At 40.8% G+C, this 23,299-nt stretch overlaps 1 protein-coding gene across 7 annotated transcripts in view; it reads left to right on the forward strand.

Moving 5' to 3' along the window:
• Window positions 1-750: 750 nt before the first annotated feature.
• cdc42ep3 (CDC42 effector protein 3) overlaps window positions 751-23,299 on the forward strand; it is a 53,235-nt gene continuing 30,686 nt past the window's right edge. Inside the window, exons 1-3 of one of the 7 annotated variants that reach the window (XM_089117225.1) lie at window positions 751-841; window positions 931-990; window positions 1,548-1,615. The gene's annotated coding sequence lies outside the window, so the exon portion shown is untranslated. Of the gene's footprint in view, window positions 991-1,547; window positions 1,616-23,299 lie in introns of all 7 variants that reach the window. The other 6 variants (XM_089117227.1, XM_089117228.1, XM_089117224.1 and 3 more) reach the window with 6 other exon arrangements.

A 23,299-nucleotide genomic window follows, 5' to 3' on the forward strand; every position in this document is an offset into this window, starting at 1 on the left:
CACCTATATTGACATTGCTGATTGTGAAAGATACATGAATAGTCAGTGAAATGGCTTATGCTATATAACATCACATGTCAGCTAAATGCAGTTTATTGTAACATTATGATCATGGTACGAGCACAGAGCATTAGTTCAACGTCAAGCTGATAAAAGTTACTATTATTTTAACTGCAGTGGGAGTTTACATTAGTTTCCAGCATGTTGTGTGATGATTTCGCCATTGCGTTGAAAGTCTCCATGTGGCCGGTAGTGAATGCTCGCTCTTGAGATCTAGCACGCACACGAGCATGAGCGCTCTTGTTGCATTCTGAAACATCACCGCTAGAGGCCGCTAAAAACTCCATAGAGTACCTTTAAAAGTATTATTAAACTTTATAAAGCATTTATAACTATATTTATAATGTAGAAATCTATAAAGCCATTTCCATCTTTCACAACCTTCAGTCACATAATTATCCAAAGATTTATATCCAGCACTTTGACAAAATTCTGCACAGATCTGTGTTTTGGCAGTGCATTGACAAAAGTTGCTACATTGATGTTTCCTTTATAAGATTGCCCTGCTCTGAAAGAGCTGCATGGATTTGCACATAGTAAAGCATCTGTTTTCTTTTACATGGGCACTGAATGACGGATCAGACGGAATGTGCTCCACACGCGCTGAACAGCTGCAGACAAGACTCGACGCCATCTAGAATGCGGCTTCCTGATGATGTAACAGATGCAAAACAAAGCAAAAATGATGGAAAAATCCCGGCTGAGCCATAGCAGACTCAGACTGACCCTCTGGGGCTTTTGTGAGTAGATTGCAAGATAACACAGCAAGAGTTTTGAGACAGTACGTCACGAGCATCTTACCATTCCAATCATAAACGACAGTCAAACCTTAAATCAAAACTAACAGGATTTAATTTTCTTTTTTTCGAGGAGGCCACAAGGGAGCCTCAGTTACGACTGAAATTGCATGGAAATACAACTTGGGAGTGAGTAAGTGACTTTTCATTTTGGCCCGAGCTATCCCTGTATTTTCCTGAACTAAATCACTGCTTTGTGAGTGCCCTTTTACAAAGTCTTGATTTTGTTTTCAGGGTCTACTACAATCGATTTGCATGCTTGAATGTTCAAAAAACACATTATTTTCACATATTTTACATTGGAATGCGTCCGAAAGCCTAGGCAGTTGACGTATTACCTCGTATTGCGTATTGCCCATGCCTTTTCAAGCAGTGACTGCATACAGCATTTGGGCACAAAGAGGCCTCAAAAAACAGATTTCGGACAAACTTCTGAGACAGCATAACAATTTAATGATCTACAACAAACAAGAGAGAGCTTTGGTAATAACAAAGCAAATATTTAAATTCCACAACACTAATGTATTACTAGAGATGACATCAAACATGGAAAATGTTGATCAAATTTACATTTGGGTAAATGTAAATACAAATTTACACATTCACATTACATTTACACACAAACTTACCACTAACCGCAACTTTCAGATGCCATCTTTATTTTTTGTCTTTTTACTTTTTTTGTAACAGAATGGTCCTGTGGGATATCAAAGGCAACAAGGGATACATCCATGCCTTCAAAAATCAATCAGATGAAGGTATTTCAGGAGACAGGATTTGAAACTAACATTTGATTCGGACGTGCCATTAATGTACAGTATGCCACCAGGGGTCACTTATTTAAAATAATAACAAAAGACGTACTTTGATGACGTCGGGAAAGAGCGTGGGCTCACGGGAGTTGTTGTCGCTGTCAATGACAATTAGCTCAGCTCATGGCATGACATCATCGTTTCAAAAAAATATACGAATATACGGCATCTCTCTGTAGATTTAGCTTGTCGAGAAGCTTTAAATGCAACCCCAATGTTTACCTGTGTCATGCTTTTTCTCCTGTCCCAAACCCTTCTCGGGTCATATTTTTCACCCGTACGTTTGAGCTTTACTGAGCTGGCTGTAGCAGAACGTGCAGGCAAAGCGTAATCGTGGTCCATAACTATAATACAGACGAATATAAATATTTATATTACGCTTCTTCAATGAATGACCTATTTTAGAACATTTTTCATATATAGGGCGCACCGGATTATAAAGCACATAAGATACTGCAGTCAAACGTTTGACTGGGTTTGTGTTATGCATCCACTATGTGCTAATTATAAAGGCTAAAGGGAATGTAGTGAGTGCACAGCGCCGGAGGTGAGGCGTTTATTTTGTACGCATGAGCGCGCTGAAGAGGGCACATACATTCGCAGCCTGACTCATATGAGTATTCAATGTGCGCGGCTCGCTAACAGCAACAGTTGGCTGTTTTGAACAGTTGACTTTTTTTTCTTCGTCATTTTCTTTGGTTTATTTGCGGTAGTCCAGTGTTCCCCTTTGTGTTTGGCGGTTTTGCCGGGTTCCGCAAGGAAGTTTGAGAAAATAGAGGAGTCAAAGGTTATATGACGCCATAGAAGGGCGACGAAACGGGAATAAAGAAATGTCCCGTGTCTTCGAATTAAACTATAAATTTCTCCGTATTTGAAAGTTGGTGGAAACTGTCGGGATAATGCAAGTACACATCTAATAGAAATATATAACATAGATACAGTTATTTTTGCTATTTTTAAAGCAGAAAAATACATATTGTGGCTTTATGCCTTACTTGGAATGCATCATCCGAAGGCAGCATTTTTATCTTTCGAATACATTGTAAATAAGTCACCTTTCTAGAGCAAACGTCACAAAGTGCATTACATCCAAAAAATAACAAGCAAACAGTCAGATAAAAGACAAAACACAAGAGAAAAATCGAGACAAAGGCAATTTTAAATGAGTTTTCAGCTGCTTTTTAATCAACACATTCTCATCCCAAGACGTCTTCTGACTGACGCTTTTGACCATACGTCAACGTCCGATGTTTTAGGACACCCTTTAACATCAGGTAGAGGATGCTATCCTAGGATGCTATCATCTAACTGATGCTTTACCTTTAGCGTCAGGTATAGGTCTGGGGTAGGGTTAGATAGCATCATCTAACTGACGTTATAGGGTCCCTTAAAGCGTCGGATGTTGACGTATGGTCAAAAGCGTCAGTTAGACGTCTTGTGATGAGAACGGGCTATTTAAAAGTGTCCACAAAATCCACAGATCTTAGATCCAAAGGAAGAGCATTCCAAAGTTTAGGAGTAACAACATCAAAGGCACAGTCACCTTTAGTTTTTAATCTGGAATGAGGAACAGCTACAAGACCTGTTTGGATCTCAGATTCCTACTTGAGGAGTTATAAGGTTGCAACAACTCTTTTATATAAACAGGAGCTTGGCCCTGCAATGTTTACATTGGTTCTGACTGGTAGCCAATGCGGGGAAATTAAAATTGGGGTTACGCTACATGTGATCTATTTGATGACTTAGTTACAGTTTTTTTTTATTCGCTTTGGTACTATTTTCACAAGTAAGGTGTACATTTTCAAAACTCTTAGTGCTAATATCACAACAGATCATCAAAAGTGCACTTTTTTCAAACATTTCATCATGTTTTCAACTGTGTTAGTACAATTCACACAACCACAAAGTATCCTTTTCACAACACAAAATAAGTGTTTCATCTACATTATTGATTCATTCACAGTAACTGCCTTTCATAAAGCTCTTACTATCAAACTTTTGATTTGCATCTCTTTTTGTTCAGTTTAATACTTTTGTCTATTATTTAATCCAACAGATCTTAATGGTTAATCAATTAATCATTTGGTAAACCTATGGATTTTCATTTCAGCAATATACAGTATATGGATTTTAAAAACTACAGAAATAAAATGTGTGTTTGTATGAATATTTAAATGACATGTAACCAGTAACCACACATGATGAATACTCGTTATAGCTATTTTTTTTTTTCACTATTTTTTTCAGTCTGACCACAATTGGCCACTATGTACTGTAATGTGTGCACTAAATGTTATGTTTTGTTCTTCTTTAGTTACATTTCATTATAGACAGTATACCTATATTACAATTATATCTGAAAAATAAAAACTATAATTTGCCTAAATGATTGTAAAGGATGTCTTCATTGATCCTTCATTTGATTAGGCCTACATATATGATGGATATTTGGAAATTATAGATTATGTAAATATTGGGTACTGTAAGTGTATTGCCTAATGTTACAGTAAAACTGTGTAATCTGTCTTTTATAGTACTGTAGCATATTCATTTCAGCACTTCTAAGGCCGATTTGAAACATGTATCTTGCATTGTTTGCTGTTGGATAAACTGATTGTTAAAAGTACTAAACTAAAAGAAGATCATATTGTTGTGTTTCAGTGATTAAACCAAATGTTCTCATTACATATTACAATAATCTTGTGTTTGAAATAATTATTATGTGGACTGAAAACATGTGCAACTGACTGAAAGCATTACATCAGGTTTTGAAAGAATGACTAGCTGCGTTACAAGTGTGATCAGTTTGGATTTTTGTACTAAGAGTTTTGAAAATGTACACCTTACTTGTGAAAATAGTACCAAAGCGAATAAAAAAACTGTAAAAGTTTAGTGGCAGCAATTAGAAAAAAAAGGCTCACACCGGAAGAGATATTTTTCAATGGTAAATTGGATTTACTTGGTCTTTGTTGGGACAACTGTGTCGGTGTGTGCACAGACGGAGCAGGAGCCATGTTAGAGAAAAATAAAGAGCTTGCTGCTTTGGTTTGTGAAGTTACGCATGTGCGTTTCACCCACTGTATGATCCACAGGGAGGTCCTCCCAGCAAAACCTCTTCCTGACGAATTCAACGCAGTGCTTAAAACAGATTGTCAATTTCATCAAAAACAAGACTGTTTGGCCTATTATGCAAAGAAATGGGGTCAGAATATGAATTGTTACTTTTGCACATGGAGGTACAGTGGCTGTCCAGAGGTAAAGTATTGCAGAGGATATTTGCATTGCGTGACAAACTAAGACTTTTTCTGCTCGATTGTGCATCTTCCTTTGCAACATTTTTTTACTGACCCAAAGTGGTTCACAGATCTTGCATACCTGTCTGACATTGTTGATTGACTCAATACCCTTAATTTGTCTCTTCAGGGCCCGAATTCAAACCTACTAACAATGTCCAATAAAATTGTAGGGGTTTGTGAGGAAATTGGAGCTATTTAGAGGGCAGGTTGGTGGGGTTAATGTAGACATGTTCTCAACCTTGGATGAATTTTTCACGGAAAATTAGCTTTATTGTGATGATACAAATAATAAATAACTCTGTCTGCACATTTCAATAAGTATTTTCCTGAGCAGCACAGTTGGAACCAGTACTACTGGCTTTGTAACCCCTTCATCGAAAGCACAGTGAGTCTGTCATCAAATCAATAGGATGCCCTACTGGACCTTTCAAGTGACCGAACTTTGAAGACAATGTTTGACCAGAACACGTTGCCGGAATTCTGGCTGTCAGTGGAGACAGAGTACGCTGAACTTGTGAGACTTGCAATTGATATACTTTTGCCTTTTGTTTCAACTTGGCTCTGTGAAGCAACATTTTCTACATTAACTTACATCAAAAGTTAGAATCACGCACGCTTATTGACAGTGGACTATAATTTACAGATAGCCTTGTTGGGTATCAAACAGATTGGTATGCTGTGCTCTCAGAAACAGGCACAGCCATCACATTAGATAAGCTAGATATGTACTGTTAAAAGATATAACAATTTTAATGCGTGCGATATGCATCACATAACACAGGAGAGTTTTGCCTGTTTTGTATGCTGTAGCAAGCCTACGATGGATCCGCTGTTGGCGCGACTTCTGCTTGTTGATTTGAGTTTTGTAAATAAAACGTGTGAGTCCCAGTCACGCCGACCCTGTATTCCTTCCAAACACTGAACCTCTTCACAACTTGTTTAGCAATGATGTTCGTTTTCACACACTTTGGGAGGGTGGGGGGCGCGAATTAGACAAACTATGGGCACATATCCTGAAAGGTTGAAAACTCCTGTGCTAGACTCCTTTGTATAAATTAATTTAGCATAATCCAGCAGATAAACATGTACTTGCTTTGACGCAAATGTAGTTCCCTTTCAAAAGCTATACTCTCTACTGCGCTGCTTAGCGCTATGGGAAAACATCTTTGTTTGACCAGTTGTGGACACATGTGAGAAAACACTCCAATAATTTGGCTTAAGTAACCTCTGATGATGAAGTCATCAGAATGTGCATGTTAGAGGCAATAAATACATGTGTGACAGTTGCGTTCATCATGTTCCTTTGTCTTCAGAACTGCATTGTGTGCCATGTGTACTGCTTCTTCTACTTCTGAAAACTATCTCTTTTGTTAGGAGTTAGTTTTGTCAGAAAGGAATAAAGCCTTTCTTTCTTTCTCTTTCTTTACAATGAAAAGTAAAGAGAGAATAATTTTGATAAAAAGTGCTTCGTGCTTGTCTTGCATATCACGAATCAATCCGGCTGAAGAGCAGATTGTGGGTGCAAATTGTGGGGGTTTGAAAGCTATTATTTTATGATTCTTTGTTGAAAATTACTATATTCAGCCTTTCATCCGGGTCGTTTTTCTGTACTTGTCGGGCAGATATTTGGCAACATTTAATTCTGAGAAATTATTTAATATTCATCTTGTATTACTGTAATACTGTGCTTGTATTAGTATCTTGTCTGGCTATTCTTTGGCTACATTTAATTCTGAGGAATTAAATGACAAAATAGCCATCTGGAGATGGACTATGAGATCGTCGCCTTTGAGCGCTCTTTCCGCAATGATAAAGTGCATGATGAGTTACTCAAGGTGGTCACTTGTGCAGTGGCCAGATTGCAGCTAGACTGGCCACAGGAGAAAGAGAAAGTGCTTAAAGTTGGAGCAGATTTCTGTCTGGCGGCCAGGGGGAGGGGCCTCAGTGACTGTCTCTTCCTTTCTTTTTGACAACTAAACTCATTTTTGTTGGAAACCTTTTCTTCACGACGAATTCGACTATAGTGGGTGCAAGGGCACATAGTTATACGATAATGGCCCAGTTGGAAGAGATGCTCGTGGGCTATCTCTCCTGGGAGCTCATCGTCAGATTAAAGAGTCAGCACTCCCCACAAGGCCGTGCAGAACAACATTCTCACTGGTAGGGAAGGCATGTCAGTCAGAGGGGTAATGCTGGTGCTGCTGTGCACAGTATGGCAGGCGTACCAGGCTGACCTGCTGGGGGGGAAAAGAAATGAAGAAAGCCCCGACACCCATGGCACCGCTGTTTCGGGGGGCATTGGTTTCCAGATAAATGTTAAATATTTAATTGCTTCCTACTGTTCCCCAGGACACAATATATTTAGCATTCCCCCATCAAGACACAGTTTCACAAGACATTGTGTCACAAGATGTAGAGTCACAAGGCGTTACGTCACATTGGGCCACAAAACATTGCGTCACAAAACATTGCGTAACCAGACTCTGCATCAAAATTAGTGCCACTTTCAGAGAAACTAAAACCAAACCTATCTCCTTGGGCTTGGGCATTTAAATAGTGTGGTGTTCACTACCGTGAAATCGGAACAGGCGCACTTGCCAATACAACACAGGAAGTTCCTGAGGTTTTGCTTTCGGGGTTGAGGCTTACTAATATCAGGTTCTTCCTTTCCGCTTAGCCCAGTCAACCCGTACAAACACAAAATGCATGGACGCAGTTCTGGCTACGTTGTGACTCCAGAGTATCCACATTTTAAATGACATAGACGACTGGTTGATTTTGTCTCAAGAGCTTGCAGAGTGATACAAGATTCACTAATCTTGTATCTCTGGGGTTGAGATTCAACATCAAGAAAAGCATTCTCTCTCCTTCCCAGAGGACAATGTATTTAGGGGTTGTATGGGACTCTGCCCCCTGCTCGTGTCGAGTCCATCTTAAACATCCTAACCGAAATTAGGTTTGGTCAGGAAATTACTTTCCATCACTTTCAAAGAGTTCTTGGTCTTATAGCAGCTGTGGCCTTCTGCACATGAAACTGTTTCATCTGTAGCTCAGAGTCAGGGGATCTTGTCCAAGGGCCAATCCCCGGAGGCAAATAAGGGTAAGGGCACAGGCCGAGTGCTCTGTGCCCTTTTATAAAATCCATGTATGTGTTAAGCGCATGCGCTGAGCTTCATACTCTTTCTATGTGGCTAAGACTCCGGTTCATAGAGATTAGATGGATCCCGAGGCTTTTTTTAGGTGTGGTAGAATCTACAATCTCTGACCCAGTATATTTGCTGGCTTCATGGCTGCAATTCACTGTGTTTTCTGCCAACTGGCAACCCAGGGTGTCGAAATACTATTGGCTATTGGACAGTGGGCAGAATCACACAGAATAAAACAAAAACAGACATTCCGACACGGAACACACATTTCAAAGTAAAATAACAGGGAAGCAAATATGTAAACTTATGCTTTAGTACAGTTACAGTTTTTTTTTATTCGCTTTGGTACAATTTTCACAAGTAAGGTGTACATTTTAAAAACTCTCAGTACAAAAATCCAAACTGATCACACTTGTAACGCAGCTAGTCATTCTTTCAAAACCTGATGTAATGCTTTCAGTCCGTTGCACATGTTTTCAGTCCACATAATCATTATTTCAAACACAAGATTATTGTAATATGTAATGAGAACATTTGGTTTAATCACTGAAACACAACAATATGATCTTCTTTCATTTTAGTACTTTTAACAATCAGTTCATCCAACAGCAAACAATGCAAGATACATGTTTCAAATCGGCCTTAGAAGTGCTAAAATGAATATGCTACAGTACTATGAAAGACAGATTACACAGTGTTACTGTAACATTAGGCAATGCACTTACAGTATCCAACATTTACATAATCTATAATTTCCAAATATCCATCATGTAATCAAGTGAAGGATCAATGAAGACATCCTCTACAATCATTTACAGTATATAGTGGCCAATTGTGGTTACCACTATGTGAAATCAATTAGCTATAATGAGTTTTCATCATGTGTGGTTACATGTAATTTACTGTAAATATTCATACAAACACACATTTTATTTCTGTAGTTCTCAAAATCCATATACTGTATATTGCTGAAATGAAAATCTATAGGTTTACCAAATGATTAATTGATTAACCATTAAGATCTGTTGGATTAAATAATAGACAAAAGTATTACAGTTTTTCTCGATTGTTTACACACATTTTCTGGTACTTGAGACACAATGGCCACAACATGTAACTCATTCGCCAACCCCCTGAACCAATTCTGCTGAACTACAAGCACAATTCCTGCTTTACACTCAAATTGCAGTTCTAAAACACACGTTTTTCAAAACACTACACACAATTTTCTGCATTTGGCATAATTTTCATGCAGAAAATCTCTTGTTTTCATGAGGAACACACTGCCATTCAGATATTCACACTGACTCGTCACATGGGCAAACACATTTCACACAGTTTTACAATTAGCAATCAGAGCTTTAGCATAAAATACCAAAACCAAAGAGAAGATGCAGCATAGATTTTTTTTATTTCTTTATTTACTGTAACAGCATAAAAATTCTGTTGTTTTGTATGTAGACCACTGTATGTGCAACTTTGTGTTGGTTGGGGTGTACAAAATGTGGGATCTATCTCCCATTGATTTTGTGGGAAAAATAAAATATATTTGTTACCGTGTATTTGTGTGTTCTGGCTATAAAAAACAATATTCTCAAATATTTTACAACACAGTTATGTATGTAATGTCTGTAGTAAGTGTAACACTGAACAAAAAAGGCCTAAGTCATTATGATGAATGGAGAAGAAGTGTTTTCCATTGATCGTAGTGTTTTACATTGAGCACATCAGTGTTCAACTGGTTCTTATAAATGTCTATTCATATGATGGTTTGTGTGTGTCATTTGAAAACAAAATACCATTTTCAGAAGAAATAACATTGTTTTGAATGTAAAGTTTCATTTTGCAGGAGAATTGAGGGGTTTTGCCAATTGTGTGAGTGTTTTTAGATTTGTGTGTAGAGTTCTGAGAATATGAGGCATTCTTTCAGAAAATGTGTGTAAACAATCGAGAAAAACTGTAAACTGAACAAAAAGAGATGCAAATCAAAAGTTTCATAGTAAGAGCTTTATGAAAGGCAGTTACTGTGAATGAAACAATAATGTAGATGAAACACTTATTTTGTGATGTGAAAAGGATACTTTGTGATTGTGTGAATTGTACTAACACAGTTGAAAACTTGATTAAATGATGATCTGTTGTGATATTAGCACTAAGAGTTACACCTTACTTGTGAAATAGTACCAAAGCGAATTAAAAAAAACTGTAATTCAAGATTTTGATTTTACTGTAAGTAAAAAAGTAAACAAATTTCAAGTTCCCATTCAGGGAACTTCGAGCTGCGTGTAAACGCCGTGGGAACGCCTCTGCGTGACGAGTCATGAAGCACGTATGAAATCTGTCCAATGGCGAGACGGAACGTCATAGGCGGGGTGACGTATCGACCAGGAAACTATAAAGCATCCCCGAAACACAAGCGCAACAGCTTCTGAGTCTTCACAAGCGCTCTATGTATGAATATTGTCTGTCTGTCTGATATTGTATATATATATATATTGGAAAATATGGCGAGCAAACAACAGCAGAATTTCAGAAAGTGTGTTCATCCCTGCCCTCGCTTCATCACGGGTGGGGATACACACGATCTGTGTGTTGTTTGTTTGGGAGTGCAGCATGCTCAGTCGGCTCTCGAGGGGGCCGGCTGTGAGCACTGCGAGTGTCTGTCCATGAAGACACTTCGCTCCCGCCGGGCACTCTTCGAGGAGAGTGGTTCGGTGCGCGCTCCCCGCGGCTCGGGTCCCGCTGCTGCCGAGGCACAGCGAAGGCTTGCGTCGTGGGGTTCGCAGATGGATCTATCAGCGGGGATTGAGACGGGCCCCGCCCTTTCTCTGCCCTTACCTGGTAGATCCAGTGCCTCAGTTCTCGCTGCGGGGGTCCGCGTTGCGGTTTCTCCTGCCCGGGCTGAGGCGCCATCACTTCAATTATCCAGTTCTGAGGAGCTGGATGTTGAAAGTGTGGATGCAGAGTCTATGGACTCAGTGGAGATCGGGGACTCGCCATCCCAGTCTCCCGCGAATGTAGAGCTGATGGAGGTTTTGACTCGGGCTGTGGAAAAATTAACCATTGAATGGCCAGTTGAAAAACAAGAGTCGAGAGTAAAAAGTAAAATGGATGAGAGATTTTTAAAATCACACTCACTACCTCCACGCCGGTGTTTGCCATTTTTTCCCGATCTACACACCGAGGTGTGTAGATCGTGGAACAAACCAGTGTCAGCTAGAATTTTGACACAACAGACCTCTATGTACGCTAATATTGCTGGGTCTAGGGGACACGGTTATGGGGCGATGCCGAGGATGGAGGAAGTTTTGGCGAGCCATCTTTCTCCTGAGACGGCATCGTCTTTTAAAACACCGGCGTTGCCCACCAAGCCACTCAGAAATACTTCGGTTTTGGTGGGCAAAGCTTATTCAGCGGCGGGACAGGCAGCATCTTGCTTGCATACGATGGCCATCCTCCAGGCGTATCAAGCAGATCTGCTGAAGGATATGAGCGAGGGGGAGGTCGTCAGCACTGACGTGATTAATGAGCTGCGTCAGGCGGCAGATATTTCTCTCCGTGCCACCAAGGAGACGGCCAGATCAGTCGGCCGGTCTATGGCAGCCCTGGTGGCCACGGAGAGGCATTTATGGCTAAATCTGGCTAATATGAAGGAGAAAGATAAAGCTTTTCTCCTGGATGCGCCGCTGTCGACCGAAGGTCTTTTTGGTGGTTCTGTGAACGCAGTGATTGAGAGATTCCAAGAGGGAAAAAAGCAGGCAGCGGCGCTCCAGAAATGTCTCCCCGTCCGTACTCATCCTTCGGGGGCTGCTGGGCGAGAGCAGCCCCGCCCGTCGGGTTCCTTGCATAGGGCGCAGCAGAAGAAGAGCGTCGCGTCTCGGGCTCCTCCCCAGCAAAACTGGGCTGAGACGCGGCGTTCTCAGGCGAGGTCTTCCCGGGATAGAACCGATCTGAGGACGGTTATTGTCACCAGGAAGGCTTCGTCGAAGAAGTCCTGACGCCACTGGTGTCAGGCTACTGAGGGTGGTCCCCACCGTGAGACAGAGGTGTTCGCCGCTGAATCCGGCGCCCGCTCTCTCTCGGTGCCCTCAGGGGTTCGTTCTGCCAACCCTGCCTGTAATGGGGGGTGCAGACGGTCCCAGCGAGCGATTTCCCGAGGGACGCTCGTTTGCTCCGAGGAGCGATACAGAACGGTCGTTGAACCCTGCCTGTGCGCGGTCACAGGGCGCTGTTTCTGTTTTAAAAACTACTCCAGAGGCCAGTCTCGAGAGACTGGTACCCTTAGTAGAATTTCTGGTAGAATGGGGAAGTCTTCCAAATATATCTCGTTGGGTCCTGCAGACTATCGAACGCGGGTACGCGATCCAGTTCAGGTCGCGTCCACCTCGTTTTCGGGGGATTTTGCCCACAGTGGTGACCCCCGAGCAGGCTCTGGTTATGGAACAAGAAGTGAAAGCTCTGCTAATGAAGGGGGCGATAGAACGAGTTCTTCCTCCCGACAGAGAGCTGGGGTATTACAGCCGGTACTTCATTGTTCCGAAGAAGGATGGGGGGCTGCGCCCGATTTTAGACCTGCGCCTCTTAAATCAGTCAGTAGGGAAGCTCAAGTTCAAAATGCTGACTCTCAAGCAGATCGTGTCACAGATCAGGTCCGAGGACTGGTTTGTCACGATAGACCTAAAAGACGCGTACTTCCATATCTCCATCCTTCCGCAACATCGGAAGTTCCTGAGGTTCGCTTTTGGGGGCGAAGTGTACCAATATCGGGTCCTTCCATTCGGCCTAGCGTTATCTCCTCGAACCTTCACGAAATGCATGGACGCGGCCTTGGCTCCGCTGCGTCTCCAGGGCATTCGCATTTTAAATTACATCGACGATTGGTTGATTCTGGCTCAATCAGAGCATCAGGCGATTCGGCATCGAGATGCCGTCCTCGCCCACATCAGAAGGTTGGGGTTGAGACTCAACGCCAAGAAGAGTGTGCTTTCGCCAGTTCAGCGGACCACTTTTCTAGGCGTGGTATGGGATTCGACGACGATGCAGGCACGTCTGTCGCCGGCTCGTATAGCCTCGATTATCTCGACTGTCACGCAAGTGAAGCTAGGCCAGTCACTCACTGTAAAGGAATTCCAGAGAATTCTGGGTCTGATGGCAGCAGCATCCAACGTGTTACCGTGCGGCCTGCTGTACATGAGACCACTACAGTGGTGGCTCAGGACCAAGGGGTTCTCCCCGAGGGGAAACCCGCTCCGCAAGATCAAGGTCACGCGACGTGGTCTCCGTGCCCTGGCTATGTGGAAAGAACCTTGGTTCCTGTCCCTGGGACCTGCGCTGGGAGCTCCGTGTCGCCGGGTAACGGTGACGACGGATGCCTCTCTCACGGGCTGGGGAGCGATCATGAGTGGTCGCTCGGCCCGCGGGCTGTGGCAAGACCATCATCTCCGATGGCATATAAATTGTCTAGAGATGATGGCGGTGTTTCAGGCTTTGAAACACTTTCTCCCAGACCTCAGAGATCATCATGTTCTTGTCCGGTCAGACAACATGTCTGTGGTCTCTTACATAAACCACCAGGGGGGTCTGCGCTCACGTCCATTGTACAAGCTGGCGCGCCAGATCCTGTTGTGGTCCCAGGGGAAACTTCGGTCGCTGAGAGCGATTTATATCCCAGGATACTTAAATCGGGGAGCGGACATCCTGTCGAGGCAGGGGCCGAGGCCCGGGGAGTGGAGACTTCACCCCGAGGCGGTGGAGCTCCTTTGGAGACACTTCGGTCGGGCCGAAGTGGACCTCTTTGCGTCCAGGGAGAACTCACACTGCCCGCTGTGGTTTTCCCTGAATCCTCCAGCTCCATTGGGGCTGGATGCGTTGGTACAGGAGTGGCCGAGGGCACCCCTGTACGCTTTTCCCCCGATTGCTCTGCTCCCAGGGGTTCTGGAAAGGATTCGCCAGGAGGGGGCCAGTGTACTTCTGGTGGCCCCCCGTTGGCCAACCAGGGTATGGTTTGCGGACCTGATTTCCCTTCTCGAGGGTCCTCCTCTGGAGATTCCGGTCAGGAGGGACCTTCTGTCTCAAGCGGACGGGGGGATACTCCACCCCCGTCCGGAACTGTGGAGGTTGTGGGCTTGGCCTCTGAGGGGGCCCAGCTCATAGATTCAGGTCTCTCGACTGAGGTCGTGGAGACCATCCTCCAGTCCAGAGCCCCATCCACGAGGAAGTTGTATGCCTCGAGGTGGAAACTGTTCACCTCTTGGTGTGGAGAGCGACAGTTGGATCCAGTTAACTGCCCGTTGCCGGCAGTGCTGGAATTCCTTCAGGAACGCTTCTCCACAGGGTTATCGTACTCCACACTAAAGGTGTACGTGGCGGCCCTATCCGCTTACCATGTCCCTTTGAGTGGAGCTTCTCTTGGGAGACATCCCCTGGTAACCCGTTTCCTTCGTGGTATCCTGAGGCTGAGGCCGGTAGTGCGTACGAGGGTACCGACCTGGGATCTAGCGGTTGTGTTGGAGGGGCTCTGTTTAGCCCCTTTCGAGCCCATTGATAAGGTGCCTGAGAATTTTCTTACTCTCAAAACCATCTTTCTCCTAGCCATCTCTTCCCTAAAGAGGATTGGAGATATTCAGGCGCTGTCGGTTTCCCCCTCGTGCTTGGAATTTGCTCCCGGTATGGCGAAGGCTTTCATCCTCCCTAGACCGGGGTATGTTCCGAAGGTTCCAACTACGGTTAAAAAACCTATAGTGCTACAGGCCTTCTGTCCTCCTCCGTTTCGGACACCAGACCAGGAGAAACTAAATCTGCTCTGCCCGGTGAGGGCCTTAGACGCATATGTCCACAGAGCTGCCCTGTGGAGGGAATCAGAACAATTATTTGTCTGCTTTGGGCCTCCTAATAGAGGTTCTGCGGCGTCTAAGCAGAGAATGAGTAAGTGGGTGGTCGAGGCCATTTCACTTGCTTATGAGTCCTCTGGTCAGCCTTCTCCCTTGGCTGTCCGGGCTCATTCAACCCGGAGTATGGCTGCCTCTAAGGCATTTTTATCAGGAGTTCCCTTGTGTGACTTCTGTGAGGCGGCAGGATGGTCTTCACCTCACACATTTGTGAAGTTTTACCATCTGGACTTCAGCTCCACCCCTGGGGCTCAGATGCTTTCGTCAGAATGTGCACTCTGATATTCATACAACGGACACCTGCTCGCATGGCGGCGTTGGTATTAGCGTTCCCACGGCGTTTACACGCAGCTCGAAGTTCCCTGAATGGGAACGTCTCTGGTTACGTATGTAACCTTAGTTCCCTGAAGGGAACGAGACGCTGCGTGTCTATGCCATACTCCCAGCATGCCCGTGAGCGCTTGCTTCAGTCCTATCAGAAGCTGTTGCGCTTGTGTTTCGGGGATGCTTTATAGTTTCCTGGTCGATACGTCACCCCGCCTATGACGTTCCGTCTCGCCATTGGACAGATTTCATACGTGCTTCATGACTCGTCACGCAGAGGCGTTCCCACGGCGTTTACACGCAGCGTCTCGTTCCCTTCAGGGAACTAAGGTTACATACGTAACCAGAGACGTTTTATGCTTAGACATGTTTACTGGGAAACAGACAAAATATTAATTACATGCTCAAATGTACTCTTAGGACTTGTTGATTGGTTAGAGTGTGGATTGACAGCTGTATGATATATAAGACATATGATAAATTTTACAAACAGTGAAAGATGCCGGCCTGACATTTTTATTTACTTTCCACACAATGCTGGGCCAAAATGCCAGACTATGTGCTATTTCAGTCAATGTAGAAACTGTCCCATAATTTTTCATTTTGACTTTTGGAGAATAAATTAGTATGTCATGCTGAGGCAGGAAGTACTTTAAATGATCTAACAATATTCCATATATGTAACAACAATTTAGCCATCGAAAGTTCTTAGCACTTGTATAAAGTACACATTGTGATGCAAAAGTCTCTCACAAGTCTTTTATGGTTTTGAAATGTTAAACAAAGAAGCTTTATGACGTACAATAAAGACTAAATATTTAAGATATTTCACTATTTTAAGGTCTCTGAACAAATACCATTTTTGTGACATTGACCATATGACTCCTCTGTATAAACGGCCAGATGTTCTTATTCTTTGGACGCACAAGATGCTTCAGTGGTTGTGTGCAGTCACACGTTCAGTGTAACTACACATGCTCCAAAGCAGCTGTCTTGCACGAGCTCCATAGCTCTGTGTGAGCTCCTGACAATCCTTAGTGACCGCTGATACAGAGAATGTTCAAGTATCTGCGGCATGCAGCCTGTCCTCGGCCCCTAGGCATTCACACACACATACAGAGAGAGAGAGAGAGCGAGAGAGAGAGAGAACACAGCAAATGTTGGGTTTTCCATGAAACATAATGGGGTTTCAATGTCCCCACAAAGACAAGGATTTTGGGAGATTGCCCTTTTTGTGGGGAAATTTTGTCCCCATAACATAGGGTATACCAGACCCACACTCTGACACACACATTTTACAAGTTAAGTTCTTGATCAGACACAGACACACTGAATGTATGGCTCAAGAGATTTGTGTCATAAGACTGTACAGTGCAAGCATCTCTATAACACTTTACAATATGGTTGGTTCCATTTGTTAACATTAGTTAACTACATTAGCAAATGAACAATACTTCTAAAGTATTTATTAATCTTAGTTAATGTCAATTTCAAAATTAAGTTTGTTACCATTAGTTAAAATGAACTTACAATGAAAAATACTTCCGAAGCAATTAATAATCAAAAGTTGTATCTGTTAATATCATTTAATGGACGTGGGCCCGTATGCATAAAACCTTTTAGAAATGCTTTTAAAGAGATAGTCCATCCCAAAATGAAAGTTCTGTCAGTAATTACTCACCCTCATGTCGTTCCAGCCCCATAAGGCTTTCGTTTATCTTCGTAACACAAATTAAGATATTTTTGATTAAATCTGACAGCTGGATCACTCCTCCATGGCTTCTAAGTAATTGAAACTTTCCGGCCCAGAAAAGTTATTAAAGACATGACATCATTAAAATAGGCCAAGTGACTACAGTGGCTCCCATAATTTTATCAAGCGACGAGAATACTTTTTATGCGCAAAAACAAAAAAAAACAAAAATGATGACTTTATTCAACTATTCATTTCCTTCTCATTGGGCCTCGAGTGAGTTTACGTGATGTAACTGCACAGCGCTTCTATGTTGTAGGTCACACGTAGGCTCACTATTGGCCAACACTGGTCATGTGTGTGATGTGTGTGACGTACATATTTTTTAATCTAACTCTGATTGTATTCGTCTGAAATAAGAAAGTAATATACACCTAGAATGGCTTGAGGGTGAGTAAATCATGGGCTAATTTTTAAAACGTACTCCTATAAGTGTCAAAAAATGATTTGTAAAAAGTTGGACTTGCTAAAAGCAACTTTCAGCAAAGTCGGTAACACTTCATTTTACGACCTGCAAACAACTGCTCAAGTACACCGGAGTCGTTGTCACGACTTCTTAGGTCTGTTTTCGAGCTTATTCGTCTTTTGTTGTTCATGTTTAGTTTGATTATTTGGATCTTGGCTTCTGCCTGGAAGACCACGATTTTGGATTGCCCATAATTGCCTACGATTTTGTATAGAGGGAATGCATTGACACGTGACTTTCCCGCGTGACAACCCTCCTCAGCCTGACCGAGTGGCAAAAGATCTGCTGCGTGACTGGATTCAATAGGGGAAAACTGCGGAAATGCGACTAAATCGAACAATTTTATCAATTTAAACTAAATGTTGGACTCAATATAGTGTTCCTTACAACTTACTAAAGATCCAGTGATCCATGGATATTGACATGCAGCAAGGAATCGTGTTGCCTGACATTTATTGCCTGATTTCGACACCGGGGAAATAAAAGCAAGACCTAAACGTAAAGCAAATTTGCCTGTGAACGCTTTATATAAATATAATATAGGTAGGTCTAAATCCGGGTGATCACTTATATCAGTGTTTTATCCTATATATATCATCATATCGTCCAGCCCTAAAACTTTATACGTTTTTTGGTCAGTGTTTATTAAAAAAACATCCAATAATGCAGAATATGCAATGATAAATATTTAATTGATGAGCTGTTAATGTATACAAAAATACAAAAAATATACGGGTATGGTTTTACAGCTAAATTCAGCATATTGACACAAAATGATAACTGCAAATCCACCTTTCGCTGACTGGAGTTCAGTTGTTTCTGTGAATTGCAGCGATCCATTTGCTCCTCTTTCCATAGAAGTCTGTAAAAATATACCTCGGATGTTTTGTCAAATCTAGTTGTAGGCCTACAGTCAATCGCACAGCTCTTCCCCACTTTATTTGTGTGTGTTGTGTTTGTTTTTCGCGGTATTCACACTGAACACATATACAGCCGCTCAGTCTTTTTGCCACTCACTGTGAGGAACTGCAGGCATGCCGGCCGACGGTGACGTCACGCGCATTCCCTCTATTGTCAATTTTGGGATATTAACCCAAAATGGCTGCCCTCAGGCACTGAATCATCCAATAGTGATGCAATGATGCAAACATGAGTTCCATCAGCGGGTTCAACAACTTCAGGAAAGCTTGCAATTCTCATAAAATTGGCTTGATTTGTCGCATAGTTTGAAGATCAGTTAGAAAGTCAATGAATTGGCATATAGTGGCCAAAAGTGTAGGAGCAGCCTAGGAAAATTGATATGTGGGGTGACCTTTATCCAAATATAATGTATTAAGGTTTTGCAGGCATATTGGTGCTTTGAGTCAATTGTTTTATTTGGACACAATACCGAATCATGCAAATAACACATGCAAAGACTAGAACGAACCAGTGAAATATATAGTATTTAGTATTTAAGAGTATTTTTTGTTTTTTTCTAAAACCTCAAGCTTCCTTTTTTTGTCAAAACATTTTGTCAGATAAAATCTTCAGTAAGTTTGTTTTATGTTCTTCGTTCATATTTTGAAATATAAAATTATTAAATATTTTCCTCACATTTTGATGCGGTTTTAAAGGAACGTGTAAGGTCACTATAATCAGTAGCACCTCATTGCAGTACACAAGACCTAGGGGGCGGAGTTAAATCCAGATCTAAGGGGTGGAGATGGGTAGGATTAGGAGTGTGGTTACGGATCACTGATTCAAGTTGATTGAAGACCAACTTTGACTGAAATAACCACTCGTTACAGCCGAGGTATGCAGCAAAGCATTTGTGAAGCCACAAAACGCACAACCTTGAGGCGGATGGGCTACAACAGCAGAAGACCCCACCGGGTACCACTCATCTCCACTACAAATAGGAAAAAGAGGCTACAATTTACAAGAGCTCACCAAAATTGGACAGTTGAAGACTGGAAAAATATTGCCTGGTCTGATGAGTCTCTATTTCTGTTGAGACATTCAGATGGTAGAGTCAGAATTTGGCGTAAACCGAATGAGAACGTGGATCCATCATGCCTTGTTACCACTGTGCAGGCCGGTGGTGGTGGTGTAATAATGTGGGGGATGTTTTCTTGGCACACTTTAGGCCCATTAGTGCCAATTGTGCATCGTTTAAATGTCACGGCCTACCTGAGCATTGTTTCTGACCATGTCCATCCCTTTATGGCCATCATGTACCCATCCTCTGATGGCTACTTCCAGCAGGATAATGCACCATGTCACAAAGCTCGAATCATTTCAAATTGGTTTCTTGAACATGACAATGAGTTCACTGTACTAAAATGGCCCCCACAGTCACCAGATCTCAACCCAATAAAGCATCTTTGGGATGTGGTGGAATGGGAGCTTCATGCCCTGGATGTGCATCCCACAAATCTCCATCAACTGCAAGATGCTATCCTATCAATATGGGCCAACGTTTCTAAAGAATGCTTTCAGCGGTAACACTTTATAATAATACACGCTAATAATCATTAGTTAAGCATGAGTAAACCATTAATTCATCATTCATAAATCATTAATAGACATTAATAAGCAGTTCATAAATACAGCTATAAATGCTTTCTTCTTGATTTAAAAGCATATCTATAATTTGTTTAATAATTGTATTTTCATCCTTTATTAATGATCAATTTATCATTTCTAAATGAAGAATTGCATTTTTTATAAACCAGTTATTTAAGAGTTGTCCGTGGTTCATACGATTACTTAGAGCGAGTAAGTAAATGATTAATAAACTATTTAAATGTACATTCATACATCTTATTATTCAGACATATAGTGATGGTTACGTAATGTGGTAATAAATGCTTTATTAACATGTATTAATGCTGTAATTAAGGATTAATTTGGGTAGTTATAAAGCATTTAGTAGTGGTCAGTTAACTATTTTTGTGACCTAATCTAAAGTGAGGACTAGTCATGCCTTGTAAAGCATTTTTAAAGGCTGTTAAATATTTCTATGTTCTGTATCACTGTGTTGTGTTTGTTACATTTTACTGTTTAGAAGATTGACGAGTCTTTAAATCGTCTTTATAAATGCTTTACAAAGCATGAATAGTCCTCACTTTAGATTAGCTCACAAAAATAGTTCACTGACCACTAATAAATGCTTTATAACTACCTGTACTACATTTACTTACACTTTCTAAGTGGTCTTATGAATGAATGTCAACTCTTAAACAACTGGTTTGCAAATAATGTTATACTTCATTTAGAAATTATTAATTGATCATTAACAAAGTATGAAAATACAATCATTAAACGCATTATAGATATGCTTATAAATCAAGAAAAAAGCATGTATAGCTATATTTATAAACTGCATATTAATATTAATGTTTTATAAATGATGTATTAACTGTTTACTCATGCTTAACTAATGATTAATAGCGTGCAGTTATTATAAAGTGTTACCCTTTCAGCACCTTGTTGAATCAATGCCATGTAGAATTAAGGCAGTTCTGAAGGCGAAAGGGGGTCAAACACAGTATTAGTATGGTGTTCCTAATAATACTTTAACTGAGCGTACATAATTCCAATATATTGTGTTCCTCCTCCTTTCTGATGCCATCTGGTTACTTTTAACTACCTCTCCAGCACTCTTAAATAATTTAGGAGCTGAGACCTTAACCTGTGTGAATCACACTTATTCTTAAGGCTAGGAATAACACACTCCGCATGGCCCCAGAACTAACAATGAACAGTGCTTTTATCAACTTACAAAGATTAATAGATACTGTAACAAATCCATTGCTCGTTGTTAGGTCATGCACTAAAGGGACCTAATTGTAAAGTGTTATCAGCATCTCAACCATTATTCCTCAAGCTTACGGTTATACAAAGTTCTTTGAACTAATCTCTGATAAACTCTGACATGCATAGTCCTGAACTGTTTGTACTAGACATGAATGATACCTCAAACTGTGTTTTGCATGGCACCTTTTATTTTGACTTTAATTTGAACTTAATCTAATAACTATTTAATCAAGCATTTTATTTAATTCGATTTTCTTTCTTTTTAGGAGTGGGAGACATGCTTGTTTCTAAGGCGTGTTGACAAGGATTTGACTCATCACTCTAAAAATCCTAAGAGTTTTAATATAACTATGAAATCAGTGGGATGGGAGTTTTCTGATGGTCATCTGTTCATCTTCGGAATGTTATTTACTGACTGTACTGATAAAGAGTGACTTTCCGGATATGCAGTTTTCCTAAGGGACTAGGAAAAAGGCTGGAATTTACAGATGAAGACTGATAAATAATTATGGGGAACTAATTATCTTTCTCAGCATACAAAGACAAGAAGAGCATCCCAAAATCAGCCGCATGACTGGCATCATCACATGGTTATAGAATGCAGGTCGAAATTCACATGGTATAATTTGAAATACATGATTAGGTGAAAGTAATGTGTTGTGAAATATTTTTACGTAAACATAGCTGTAATTCCATGGCCTCTGACCATAACCTGAACCCAGACATGATCTAATCAAATTCATACTATACCCTGATCCAAACAAGCATTTAATCTATGTGTACATGTTCATGTTCCCATTATATTTAATAGATCAAATATTAGATTCACTATTTCTATTTGGAAGATGGATTATTGTTTTTTTTCACTGTATAACAATTAAGTGTACATAATTGCGAATTTTATATAATTTACTCATTTAAATTGAGTTGATAATCTAATTTTGGCAAATACACAATTTTATAGTGTACACACTATATATTTTTCTAATTTTATTAATATATTTTCTAAGAGTTTCTTACTTTTCCTCTATTCTTTGTTGTCTATTTTTTCTATTTCCTTTTGAATATTATTTTAATTATATTGTTTTAATATTCTTGTGAATAATTTCAATTATTTTTCCCTTTATTTATTCCTTTTCATTAATTTCCCCTTCCATTTTGTCTTTTTTAATGTTTCGTAGAATTGCAGAAATCTAGAAAAAAAAATCTACATTCACACCAAATAGTAAGCTGCACTAAATCTACAAAATAAATGCATATATTTATATTTTATTAACTTATATATTTTATTATGTTATACATTTATATTTGAGGCATCATATTAATAATAAATAATGAATCAATAATTAATTAATAATGAAGTTATAATAAATTAAGTTTACCTGTCTGAGCATTAAAATTGTGAATTTCTTTTATTGAAATTCCTGCTTAAAGTACAACATGAAGGTTTTTTTTTACAGAGTTCAAAACGCACTGCATTACAGGAATGACCCCAAAACACAAAGATGCAGAACAAAAATAAATCCACCGTGAAAGACATGTGTGACTGGCCACTAAGGTTTAGGTAAAAAAAAAATACTCTAACAAACTTTAGAAACCTCAACTATACAAAGCGCCTATATTGTATTTATTATTCATAGCCAAGAATGTGACCTGTGTAGATACTTTCACAGTCTGTATTTATTTATCTTTAACATATAGTATATTCCAACTCTTTATTTACAGTACAATGTTGAGTCCTCCTCTTGCAGAAGTGCATTCTGGGAACTGACAGCAGCCAGAGCCTTTAATCAGTGTGACTCCCACTCTGTGACCGCACACGCCCTGTAATAAACTCTCTGTGTGCAGCCTATTCTCATGAAATAAATAGATGCGTTCTGGGGTTGTTCTTTCTGGCCAGTTCTTTTCACCATACCACAATCTGATTACAAGACGAAATGCTCCTAGAAATGGCTAC

Source organism: Pimephales promelas, chromosome 11, assembly GCF_988280905.1.
Source record: "Pimephales promelas chromosome 11, fPimPro1.hap1.1, whole genome shotgun sequence".
NCBI lineage: Eukaryota > Metazoa > Chordata > Actinopteri > Cypriniformes > Leuciscidae > Pimephales > Pimephales promelas.